The sequence below is a fragment of the Cicer arietinum genome, chromosome 3, assembly GCF_000331145.2.
Source record: "Cicer arietinum cultivar CDC Frontier isolate Library 1 chromosome 3, Cicar.CDCFrontier_v2.0, whole genome shotgun sequence".
NCBI lineage: Eukaryota > Viridiplantae > Streptophyta > Magnoliopsida > Fabales > Fabaceae > Cicer > Cicer arietinum.
The window spans coordinates 48,008,439-48,022,492 of record NC_021162.2 but is presented as its reverse complement, the minus strand read 5'-3'; the positions used below and the strand labels follow the sequence as shown (position 1 = coordinate 48,022,492).

At 31.8% G+C, this 14,054-nt stretch overlaps 2 pseudogenes across 1 annotated transcript in view; both read right to left on the bottom strand.

Annotated features, from left to right (window-relative positions):
* LOC101492497 (eukaryotic translation initiation factor 4G-like) overlaps positions 1-2,497 on the bottom strand; it is a 10,366-nt pseudogene extending 7,869 nt beyond the window's left edge. The window contains exons 1-7 of the transcript XR_012162299.1: positions 2,364-2,497; positions 1,853-2,123; positions 1,250-1,389; positions 824-976; positions 601-662; positions 439-495; positions 1-305 (exon numbers count right to left, since the gene is read on the bottom strand). The exon at positions 1-305 is cut by the window's left edge and continues 974 nt beyond it. The product of XR_012162299.1 is annotated as a eukaryotic translation initiation factor 4G-like (transcript). The remainder of the gene's footprint in view (positions 306-438; positions 496-600; positions 663-823; positions 977-1,249; positions 1,390-1,852; positions 2,124-2,363) is intronic.
* LOC101498354 (uncharacterized) lies at positions 2,114-10,888 on the bottom strand (annotated as a pseudogene).
* Positions 10,889-14,054: the final 3,166 nt, after the last annotated feature.

Genomic DNA, 14,054 nt, shown 5'->3' with positions numbered 1-14,054 from the left:
GGAAGAGATGCAGTTGACATACCCTGAGACTGAATCTGTGGATTAGCAGCACCAAAGTGCACAGGTGCTTGTGACTGATGATATGGCATTGTCATTGAAATGCCAGGTAAAGGAATAACAGAAGGCTTCTGCACCAGGCTAGCTGGAGGTAAAGGTGTCACATGAGTATCCTTTTTCGCCCTTGTACCAGTATGAGTCTCCCCAGCCTTAGATTGGTCAGCGACACTTATATTTGTATTTGCAGGCAGCTTTGGAACAGGAGGTGTTGGCACAGAAGGCACAGGCCTTAAAGAATCATGACGCGCCTGAAATTTATGATATTAGATATGATAAAAATTACTCACATTGCTATGAAAACAAGCACACTACGTCAACTTCAAACAAGACTAAGTAGAAAAATGTAGATGAAAGGGAAAAAAGAAAGAATAAATAGCATACCTGATCACGCTTCTGCTCATCTAAATTAGGAGGAGCCGAGCTTGTGCGAGCAGGAATCTACATAATTATAACAAAAAATGATCAACTCCTCCTAAAATTCTAGGCATTGTGTAATACTAAACTTCAGGTGTATGCTAAGTAACTTGCAGATGAAAAACTTACTGCCATCATAATGCCAGGACTCACAGATCCAAACTGGAAAGAGATTGCTACAGATGCATCACCTGGGGAAGATAGCAAAACATAGATCACTCTCACAAGCCACAAGTAATAGGCAAGAAAATTTATTTTTCAAATATAACCCAAAACCAGAATTCAGAAACCAAAACACTTATTCCAAATCTTAGGTACTTCAAAACAACCTACATAAGTAATAATAACATACCCTTAGGAGGGGTTGTAGGTGCTGATGAATCTGAACTCATGGGGGGAGGTTGAGAAGTAGGAGGAGCTTTAGGAACAACTCTGGTGCTCCTCTGAACAGCTGATGATTCAGATGGCTTGGCAGTTGCATTTGTAACTGATGCATCAGATCCACCTATGATTCAACAAAGATGAGTTTCATCCACAAAAGAAAATCACATATTACTAAATACTCAATTTCCATAAAATGGAATACAAGTAATTCTAATGAACAACACTACCTATGATACAACATAGATGAGTTTCATCCACAAAAGAAAATCACATTTTACCAAACACTCAATTTTCCGTAAAATGGAATACAAGTAATTCTAATGAACTACACTACAAGACCAATCACTCAAAAAAAAAAAAAACATTTTGTTAGTATATACAAGTCCAAGCTTACCATGAAATTGCGGCTGTACGTGAGAACCATTCGGCGTTGTTCGAACTGCAGAAGCATAATTAGACGGAGCTGAATTAGCCGGGGTAGGGTTTACCCTAGACGGTCCACCTTGTGCATGATTATTAGACTTCTTGTTAAAACTAACACGAGCAACAATCAGTATCAATAAAACTTAAGAAAACAAAACACCACTAAATAATAATCATATCATGTTTTTGTAATAACCACACTCAAATCACATTTCAAAATCTACACAGCCACAAACTGAAAACAAACATAACATAAACTAAAATCTAAAATATAGAAAAAAATAAACAAAACCAACAAAAACATTAAAAAATAAAAAATACATGAATTTGGAAACCCTAAACGAAGATAAGAAAACAAAACACCGCTAATAATCATATAGTGTTTATTTCAAAAAAAAAATAATCATATAATGTTTTTGTAATAACCTCACTCAAATCTTATTTCAAAATCTACACCACCTCAAACTGAAAACAACACAACATAAACTAAAATCTAAAATAGAAAAAGAAACACAACCAACAAAAACATAAAAAAAGTAAAAACACATGAATTTGGAAATCTAAAGAAACTAACCTCCGAGAAGAGGAGAGTGAGGGTGAAGGCACGGCCGCCGCGCCGGTGCCTCCCTTGTTGCCGTAAGAACCACCGGAAGAACCTCGCTGCTGATTGAAGCTGGCGGATCGGCCGGATCGTCTGTACGCGGCGTCGCTCTTATCGGACTTTGATTGATTGAAGGACATAAATTCCAACCCTTAATTCCTCAAAAACAAATTTTAAGTAACAAAAAAAAAAAAGAAAAAAGAAAAAGAAAAAAAAAAGAGGGATTATTCCCCCTCAATTTTCCCTGCAATAAAACAAGCAGATCCAAATCATGATCATGGATAAAACAATTCGAGTTTCAAAAAACAAACTTATCAATTCATAGTCGAATCATACATGTGCATAATTACAACACATAAATAACAATAACAATGAATGTGGAGCGAGAAAAAGTGGAGTTTTGAGTTAGAGAGTGAAACGAGAAGCGAAGAGTGTGATGTGTGAAATTAGGGTTTAAATTGGTTTTGCAGTAGAGAGAGAGTACCTGAGATGACAACAGAAGAGAGAAGAAGGATAGAATAGGAAAGAGAGAAAAGGTGTTTGGTGAAAGAAGGAGGAGTGAGCGTGGTCTTAATATTAATCAAAAATCATTCTCAAATCGACGATCATTTATCAAAATTCTTAATTAAATGTTTTTATGTTTTATTATGTGTCAAAAATAAATAAATGTTTTATCAAATAAAGGTTTTATCAAATAAATGTTTTACCCAAATAATATTTAAGAAAATAATTAATTCAATCGATTTTAATAAAAAAAATTATTTATTAAATTATTCATATTAATTATAGTTAGTGAATGTATTGATATAGTAAAATAACAAATAATTTGAGACAAGAAAGATCGTAAATAAGACATTTATTGTGAAATGGAAGGAGTATATAATAATATATTTAAATGAGTTTAATTTTTAAACAACATAGATTTAAGAGTTGTATGCAATTGTAGGTTTGATCTTTATTAATGATATTTAAAGGAGTCAAAAATAAATTTATTTGTAAGTGTTCAGTTAATTTTAAAATTTACTTTACTTTAAACTAGAGCAACATCATTTTACATTAAATTTTATTCTAAAAAAAAATACACTATAATCAAATTTTGAAATAGCTATAAATAAAGTTATATATAATTGTAATGATTTAATGGTTGATGGAAACTATAAAAGATTACTAATTATTATTATATTTATAAATATGTATATTTTAATAAAATAGTTGGCATAAAGTAGTTGACATGACATCAATATGGTGTGTAATGTAAAATGTTCTAAGATAAAATATAATTATAGAGATCAAAACATTAAAGTTTTTGTTTATTCTCAATTTTTTTCTATAATAAAAGTTATCTTTAAGTTATGTTATTTATCTTTATTGTCAATATTACCATAAAATATTATCTCATCATAAATGTCATGTGTAATGTAATAAAAAAAATTCAAGAAAAATGATTTGAATTATGTTCTAAAATAATTTCTCATATCTTGGTCTTATCAAAGCTTTTAGTGAAATAGTATTTGTTTGAAACCCCTTTGCAAGACTCTATACTAAAAAGTAAAGAGGGTATGAAATGAAAACATCAATACACAAGATTTATTATACTAATTTATTATCCACCTGGTAGCTACATTCAACTCCTTCAATATGAAGATGTTTCCATTAATCGGTCAACTCACCAATAATTGCTAAAGTATAATTTTGTCAACTAATTATACTCAAGTATTTTCAAACTTGTAGCTTAATATTGTTAAGGTTGTGAGGAAAATGTTGCTACCAAGAAATAAATATCTCTTTCTAAGATGGAAAAGCTTTTCTAATGCAATCTATTGAAAAATTGTTATTTCTCTTATTTCTAATGTAATCTATTGAGTTTGAGCTTTTAAATATTGCTTGTGAGAGTTGAGTCTATGCTTAGAGTATATGATTTTTATTTACATCCAAAGTTCTCTCCTAATCTAAATGTTAGTGATGTCTTCTATAGTCAATAACATGTACAAACATTTTGTGTGACATAAAATTTTCACGTGTACGAACTGTTTCAGTTGACCTACGAATAAGCTCAGTTAGAGTCTCATTTATCGAGTCATGTATTAAATTTAAGATGTATTATTTAAGTCTATTTTGTATTTTGGTTATGACCATGTGACATGGAGTAAGATATATTTTGTAAAGAGATTAATTAATGTATTAAGTTAAGTGGAATCACATCAGTTGTGATGGTTTTGCCTGATGATTTTATATTACTATTTGAAGTATACCTAAGTTTTAAATATATCAAAATTTCTACACATTTTCAATAAATGGTGTCATAGTTATCTTATTAGTAATTTAATTTAGGCATAATTACATTTTTTTGTCATTTATCTTATATTGTAATGTTTACTTTTTTTTGTGTTCAAAAACTATTGAAGTGTCCCAAAAACGTACGAGGAGTCAAAAGAATGTGACATAGCAAATGTAGTTGCAACGATAATTTAGTCAGCTAGAATTCATCTTCTAACTTTAAAAAAATAGGTTTTTGTTTACCCCCAAAGCATCAACCCTAAAAATCGATGTCATCAAAATTATTGTTTGTGACGACATCAAACTCAGCTTATTCTTAGAATTCAAGAAGTAATGACAACCCTACGTAGAATTCAAGTATGATGCGTGTTGGATTCTGACCACAATGTTATTGTGGTATGAACTTTGTTATTCAAACAATCAACAAATTAAGACCAAACAGAGGTAGAAGATTTTGGAGCAGTAGAAACTTTGTGATAAGTTTCAAATTTCTACCACATTGATTTGTTAAATTTATGAGCTTGCATTTTTTATTTCTTGGGTTTTTAATTTGCTATTTCTAGAGTTTTTAATGTGTTGAGTTTTGTTTGTTTTTTGCAGAGTAGTGATATTGATTATGGATGCAGATTTTTTTTATTTGGTGTTAGTTTATGCACCTAAGTAACAACTTCAGCAACACGTTTTGCAAAAACATCTACAACAATCGCAACAACAACAAGTTGTACATACAGGATGCTTAGAATGTGTCCAAAAAGATACGAAAAATGCAACACTTAGAAGGACTATAATGAAGATGCTTGAGGATGCAAAATTGACAAAGAAAAATTTGAACTTTGTCATTGTTATTTGCTTACTTTTAATTGTAATTTGTTCAACGATGATGTGCATTTTAGGGGGGAAATTGATGTAATTAGTTTAAGTTGTATGTTGTTAAATGTTGATTGATTTAATATTAGTTTAAGTTAATATATTAAGTTTATGTATAAGCTGTTTATGGCGAACCAATATTATGTATTATTTGAGTTCAATATTATGTATCGTTTGAAGTTAGTTTTAAGACTTAAATATGTAAAAGATCCTTCTAATAGGGACCACTTTATTTTAGTCATTGTAAAAATATTTTCTTTTAATTTGATTTTGTAATTACAAAAAAAAGCTTTTGGTTTAGTCATTCATCAGTTGAAGGGGACATATAATGATGATATATCATATGTGATTAAATAGAAAACTTACTGACTCATCCACTTTCAGAACTAATCACCAAATAAACTTCAGTAGTCTTCTTTAATAATTATTGTACAAATAATTTGTTGGATAAAGAATTAATAAATTCTAAATTTGGGAAATGATGAACAAAAACCAAAAGGTTTCAGATCTAGTTGTTCCTCTTGGTCTTCTTCAACTTCTACTCCTCTATCTTTATTTTATTCATCATCGACCCTCTTCTTCTCTCATCTTTTTCCATGTTTCATATCAAACCACATTTTTGTTAGGTTTTTTCACCAACAAAACAAATTTTCAACAGACATTTTATAGACTTACAAAAAATCCATTTTTCAAAATCATGTTCAATTCTACCTTCTTATCTACCTTGGTCACAATCCTCGTCATTTACCCCTCTTCGCAAAAAATCCATTTCTCAAAACCATGTTCAATTCTACCTTTTTACCTACCTTGGTCACAGTCCTCATCATTTGTCCCACTTTACTCATAAGAATACTATTTTATAAAATGGATTCATGTGTCGCCTTGTAAAATAATTTCAAACTATATCCTTAGAAGTTATCAAAAGTAAAAGCAACAAAGAAAGGCAAAGACGTTGATGTTTGATTAATGTTATTAATCCTTGTGGTGTTGAGTTGAGTTGGGGTTGGATTTGAGTGACTTGTTAAGGATAAGAGGTTGATGATGCATATGTGAATTAAAATTTGAGGTTGGGTTCCCATTAACTTGTTGGAACCAAGTTGGTTTTCTACTTATAGTTTTGATGTTAACAAAAATATTTTACAAGAACAATAAACTTGGATTAATGTCTTTTTTAAGTATGCAAAAAATGGAAGAAGAAAATCAGAGGAATGTACCAGAGGAAAGTCACTAAAAGAAATGACTAGAGGAACACAAAGTATACGCGTCTTCCTATGAACATATGCCTCTGAAAGTAACATGTCTTTGAAAGTTACGAAAATTGCCTCCGATTTCTGGGTTTGATGTATGGGTCTAAAGTATGGATATGATGTTTTGGTCTGAAGATTTGGCCTGATAAGTGCCTCTAAAGAATGGCTCTAAAGACTATCTCAAGACTGAATTTGAAGCACACCTCTTAAGCTCTTACATATCTATGATGTGCACAAAATCAGGGTGCCTCTAAAGAATCCATATCAAGGTATCACTAACTCTAAAGAGATTATTCAAATCATAGAAGCTTATAATCCGCTGATCAAAATGGTGCAACACACTCCAAATGTTGCCTCTGATATGCAACCTCTAATGATGAACTAACTTTGAAGTTTCAACGAGCTGATTTTCCTAATGCCACTAATTATAAGTCATGCAATTCTTCCTCTAACTATCGTTATTCAAGAAACACAACATCTCACTCCAACAAGAAAGTCAATACATCTAATGAAAAGTCAATCGTTGAAATTGAAAGAATTAAGTATGAAAAAAAGACTTAACCGAATCAAAAACTTGTGAAGATCTAAGAACAACTCGAATCCATTCCAACTCAAATCAAGAAAGAGTATGAAAGAAGAATCGTGTATTTGAATACAATCTAAAATAAGATTTAATTCAGATTTATAATTGAAGAAAATCTTTGACCAAGTTGAAAAAAAGATATGGTCAAGATTTGAAGAAGATATGATGAAGATCTTATGAACAAGAAGAGAAAATATGAATTATTTACAAGAATAGTTGATCAAAATCTACAACAAGATATGAATTATTTACAAAAAGATATGATCAAGGATTATTTACAAGAAGAAACACACACAAGAAGATACATATAGTATGTCTAAGATATGATTAAGATTTTGCAAGGACTAGTGGTGGAGCTTGACTAAAAAGCTTGGGGTGGCCGACATAAAAATATAATTATAAATTAAATATACAAATAATATTATATAGCAAAAAATAAAGTTATAATAAACACAAAGTGATATATCAAATAATTTAACTACATGACTTAAAAATACCTTAAAGTAATGCTCTAGGCTATTTAATTAACCTGAAATCATCAATGATAGACTCATAACTGATACTTGCAGTAATTTCCCTTTCAATATAAATCGTCATGCTATTTTTCAAAAAGCCAGCTTCCATCTTATTTCTTAACCTAGATTTAATTATTTTCATTGTTGAAAAAGATATTTCAGTTATGGCAGTAGAAACCAGAAAAGTCATGATAAGACGAAGTAGTCTATCAATCAAGTAGAAATTTTGTGTCTTTTCAGTTGCAACCAAACATGAGCACAATTCTTGGATAGTTGATAAATTCTTCAAATTTAAATCTTGACGAGCATCAACCTAGAAATGTTGGAGTTGAAATTTCAAATTAATCTTCTCTTGCATATTGAAATCCACAAGGTAATGTTTTTCAACTAGAATGCAAATTTTTTCAATGTTAAAAGCTTTATAACTATCCTTAGGAGTCATATCACAACTTAGAGTTAACAAATTCATTGTTTGCTCACTAAATCTGTCATTCAACTCTTGTAATTGTTAATCAATGGCAGTAAAAAATATTTCAACTCTAAAATAATGCTCTATTGTAATTTGACCTTGTCGAAGATGAGAGCATTCAAATCTTGTTGTTGAATGAACATCGTTGAGATCAGGAATCTCAATATATGTTTTTCACAAAAAGTCTCCACTTTAGTAAATAAAGCATCCCAACCATCTTCTCTCAATGCTTGAATAAGAGATTTTTTAGTTCCAACCAAACACACGACATTAACTATATCTTGAGATTGTTGTTGTAAGGCTTGACAAAGTATACCAGTTGTCTCCATAATTTCTTTCATCAAATGCAAGATAAATATAAAATCAAACGCCTTCAAATAATTATCGGCACTATCAGCATCCCCACATGTAGAATAATTTCCTCTTTCATTTGTATTTTTTTTTAAAACAGTATAAGTTGCCTCATACATATTTATCAAGCTACAAATAGAAGAGAAATGTGATCCCCAACAAGTATCATCAACTCGTTTCAAAGTACCAATTTGATTTATACCTTCACCAGTTACAATCTCATCAATTTCTAGCAAATGTGCAATTTCCTCTAATTGAACAGCTTGTAACTCATCATGAAGCTTAGTAGAAGAACAAACAACATTAACAACAAAAGTTAGCTTCTCAAAAAATTTATGAATTGGAACAACTTCTCTTGATGTTGTAACCAAAGCAAGTTGCAATCGATGAGCAAAACAATGGACATAGTATGCATAAGGACAATCTTTCATAAATAGTGCTTGTAAACCGTTTCATTCTCCTCTCATATTACTAGCACCATCATACTCTTGACCACGCATGTTAGAAATATCAAGATTGTGTCGAGAAAGTATATCACATACTTCTTCTTATAGAGTTAAAGCTGTAGTGTCTTTAACATATGCCACAAAAAAAAATCGCTCTTGTAAACCAACTTTGTCAACAAATCTTAACACAAGAGACATTTGTTCCTTTTTTGATTCATCACGAGCTTCATCTAAAACGATGCAAAATTTGAAATCACCAATTTCTTCACAAATATGTTTTCTCACCCTACTAGAAAGAATATGCAAGAGCTCTTTTTGAATTTGATGTGAAGTATACTTGGAATTATATAGAGCATTTTCCAACACAACTTTTGCAACTTCATCATTATAAGTTGCCAAGAGTTTTATCAATTGAAGAAAATTGCCTTGATTTCTTGACCCACTAGTTTCATCATGTCCCCTAAAAGCACAAGCTTGAAGTGTTAACCAACGAATAATGTCAATTGATGTCTTGAGACGTATTCGATTCTTCAAAATTTGTTTTGAGCTTTGCACTTGAAAAGTATCCCTAATATGTCTAACTTAATACAACAAGTCTAAACAAGCGTTCATTGCATTGTTGTGTGGTGAGCAAGGATACATCTCTATGTGTTTGAGAAAGGTGCAAAATTTTCCATTTTTAATTTTCTTCCAATTTCTAAAACCCGTACCAATGAAGACATCTGATCTGAGACGTCTACTTGGTCTTTTGCTAAATAGATAGCATGACAATCGATATGCAGCAACTTTAGAAGGTGAATATTCTAGCCATGAAGAAAAATATGTTAAACCAAGCATATTGAAACCGTCTTGGATAAACCTCTTTGCCAGATAAAGGATATTCATCTAAATTTATTTGATAAGGACCAAATTTTAGATATGCTCTTCGTATTGCATCCAATTTATTTGGTAGATATTGCCAAATTTGAAGGCACTTTATGGGGTCACGTTCTAAACATTTCTCAAAGTCATCTTCGAAAACTCTAGGAACCTTGGAAAGATGATTCTCATTTTCTTCAATTCTTGGATTCTCATACATAGTTTCAGATGTAGAAGTTATAATTTCTTCATCTCTTTCACTCTAAAAAATTTTCCTCTTGAAAAAAGAATCAATTCTTTTGCTATTCTTTATTATGACAAACTTATCTAAATCAACCAATTAAGGAAACATAAAACATATTTTTAGTGAAAATTAAATGGAAACAAAAATCGAACAACTTATATGCAACAAAAAAACCCGAACACCTTATTTGGACAAAAAATCAAACACCTTATGTGCAACAAAAAACTCAAAAAAAAATCAGCATTAACATCTAATTTGAAACAAACTCCAAACAAACAAAACTAAAAAATAAAACTCCAAACATGAAACATCAATTCTGATATCTGATGATAATACGAATCGAAATTCGAACCTGACGAGGGCGATGGCGAATGGACGAGGGCTGAGGGCGAGGGCGATTGAGCGAGACACGAAACTGAACGCGCAACTGAGACGAGGGCGACTAGGTGAGGGCAACTGAGACGATGAGCGAAACTGAGCGAGATGCGAAACTGGGCGAGATGTGAAGTTGATGAATCGTATTTTCACAGTTTCAGGATCGTATTCGCACTTCGTAGGGCAGGAGGGAGATAAACATGAACACTTGGATCTTGAAAAGAGAGAAGAGATATTTAAGTTTAAGTTATAATGGTAAATTCTTAATTTTAATGAGGGTATTTTGGGCATTTTACGTATACATTTTTTTCTTTTGGTGGTGATGGTTGTTGAGAAATAGTTTTGCTTTGTTTTATGGTAATGGATTGTGTTGTAGGTTGTGTAGGTTGAGATTGGGAAGTTTGTGATGGTTAAGATTGTCTAATTTTCCTAGATCTTTTTTTGTGATTTGGGTTGTGACTGGTTGGGGCTGACTTGTTTAGGGTTGGACAATTTGGGTGAGGACTGATTTAGGGTTGCCTCCTTTGGATGGGGACTGGTTGGTTTGGGGTTGGATAGGTCGGGATGGGCCAATTTGGGATTGACCAATTTGGGCTGCATGATAGCTTGTTGTGGACAAATTGCTTACAATTGCTACACTTTCATGTGATTTATCCTTGTACGATTTCCTAACTCATACCTTTTTTCCTTTGCATCTTTGTTCCTTGATCTCTTTGGTATCTCTGGAGGTCTTTTTAGTGGAGGTGGTATTATGTCACAACCCGATGTTTTGACCATAAATTTTGAACGTTTGTTGGGAAGATGATTAGCTAGTAACACTCCAAATAAGCTTCTTCTTTATTCATTGCAAGGATAGCAATTTCGAGATCATCTTTCCTACTTGTGTAACAACTAATTGCATGGAAACAAAGAATCCTTGTCAGCATCCATCTTCTACAAGAACAATTCCTTTATGAAAGATCAACTACATACTTCTCACCAATTTGGTTGATGAATCTCACATTATAAATTATTTCACCAACCAATCTTTACCACAAAAAAAAAACATATCCAATTAAAATTGAAACATTTAAGGACGAGTTATAGACAAACTAAGGGACTAAACTATTATAAAATTAACACATAAAGGAGTAAGTTGAAATTGATTTAGAAAATTACATACACAAGTGGAACCTTCGCAGTTCTTATATGTTCTCCAATTTTTTTCCCTTTACTCTTGGTAATAGAGACCCAATAATTAACTTATCCATTTTGTTTCTATTGGTTTCCCATTTTTCCATTAAGTAGCCTATTATCTCTTCGACCAGTGTCACAATTGGCTTTTTTCTTGCTTTAATAATGACACTATTAAAGGTTTTAGACATATTATTGACTAAGACATCACATTTTGAATCAAATGTAAATGTTGATTTGCTCCAGAATCGTCGTGGACTTTTAAACAAGTAATTGCAAGTCTCCTCATTATGTGCCCTCATTTCCTTCATCTATGTCTCTCACGTTTTGGATAACTTGATTTGGTAGCTTTCCGCATCAACTTGTTAAGTTTTTTTTCTCTCCTGAAAACCTCTTTGACATGGCTTGTTCCTTCATGATGAGTTTGTAATGTATCCCAAACTTCTTTTGCAGTTGTGCATTCATCTACCTTTTCACTCTCTTCCCTGCTTAAAGCACATGATAAGAATAATTGGGCTTTAGAATTTAAAAGTACCTTAGCTTTATCATCTGCTGTCCAGTCTGCTTCTCTTTTCAAGGCAGAGTTTGAATCATTTTGATCAGCCCTTGGTGTGAAATCTCCATCTGTAATGATGCGCCACATTCTTGTGTCTTGAGACTTTAAGAACAACTGCATTTTGTTTTTTCAAAAGTAATAATTTGATCCATCAAAGAATGGTGGTCTGTTTGAGGATCCTCCTTCAACAATGTATTTTGCTTTCGACATTCTTCTAGATCTTTTCTCTAACACTTGTTAGGTGTTTTTGAACTTTCTAGAGACCGAGCTCTGATGCCAATTGAAGTAACAATGTCGATTTACAAGAAAGGGGGATTTGAATTGTAAATGCACCTTTTAAACATTCCTGTTAAAACTTAAGAAAATAACTCAAGATTGATCTTGGTTATGAAAACAGAAAACGAAGAACGTTCTTGGTTTTTGTTATAAAACAGAGAACGTTCCTTGATTAGTTGAAAATATAAAATCAGTTTATGTTTTACCTTAGTTAATTAATTCAGTATGATAAATAAAGAGATATGATAGAGAATACCACATAAAGATTTTATCCTGGTTCACCCAACGTGGGTTACATCCAGTCCTCACACAGTGAGATTTTCCACTAAATGTTTAAAACAAAGAGCCTTCTTGATCTTACAACACCTAGTCTAGATCAACCTTGATCTATTTCAACCTCTATTACTTTCCACCTAGAAAGCAATACCAGCACCTATCTAACCTTGATAAGATGTAATCTTAAACAAACTATAAAGAAACTCTTATAGTTTGAGTTTTTACAATTTGATTGTTTTTTGACAGAATCAGAGATTTCTCAACTCTTGTTCGATAATTGATTCTTTACAAAGGATCTAATGATAATTGCACGAACTAATATATGAATATGAATCAGCAGTTGTTTTGCAAAAAGCAGAATGTATGATTGCCTCTGTTTTGCAGAATTTCAAGTATGTATGTGATCGATTTATGGATTTCTTAGCACTTGAATTTCTTGTCTTGATTCTGGATATTGGCCTTCTATTTATAGGCTGTAGAGGAACTGAATGAAGGTACACTAGAGCTGTTGGAGAGGCTCTACTTTTTGACTGAAACATTATTTCAGAATAAAAATAATCCTTCTTTGAAATAACTTTTTGACTTTATTGGTTTAGCATTTAAAGCAGTTATGTCCTCTTTTAGAAAGTACTCTTGACGTTTCTTCATTGATCTTGGATGGTACATTCTCTCTCTTGAGTCTTGAGTGTAGCTAGAGAAGTTTGGAGAGGAATTACAGGCTATTTCAGAGGAGATGTAGTGTTGTTGTTATTGTGCAGAAAACGGAGAATGATTAACGTTATTGGTTTGTTAGTTTGAACTTTCTTGAGCTTCAATAATCATTCTGGAGTTCCTGTTTTAATCATTCTAGATTTCCTTTGCAATTGTCTTGTCATATGTCAAGATTGGTCGAACTTTCTTGACATTTGATTTTTGGAGTTTGCAAACTGTCATGACTTTTATCTGTCTTTGAGTCCTTTTATTTTTGAGATCAAATAGCCTTTTTGAGCTTGGATGAATCCTACTTGTTCCTTGCCATGTACTGATTAGATATGAATAAATTTCCAGGGCAGACTCTTTGTTAAAGAGATAGAAAAAGTTTGACCAATATACTGTGATGGACAATTTTTGAAGCTGGAGATCATTCTCTGTTTTGATGCAGAATGATCTTGTTGCTGTCTTTTCAGTTTTGCTTGATTCTGTTCTTAATTAAATCCACTCAAAAACACATGTTAAATTAACATAACATTTTAGAATCATAATTAACTTTCTTAATTAACCTTTGTTTATTTTCATCAAAACTTTAAATAGAGAGTTTGTCTCAACAATCTCCCCCTTTTTGATGATGACAAACATGTTAATTTAGATTTTAATTCTGATTCTAATGTAAAGTATGTAAAAGAGCTTTAACAGTTCCCCCTCAATTTGTGCATTTTTTAATTTAACAGAATTTAAAACAATGTATGCAATAAACTAGTTTTTCATTTAATTAATAACAAATATACATCACTATTGGCAGAATTACATAATCAAGCTTTTACAGATTAAAAACTAACTTAATTCTCCCCCTTTGTCATTCAAAAAGACAATAGTAAAACAACTAAGAAGCTAAGGAGGGAGAAGATCCTTCTGAAGAGGAGGATTTTCCAGGATGAGGAACTTGAGAAGGAGGAGGATTCAGAT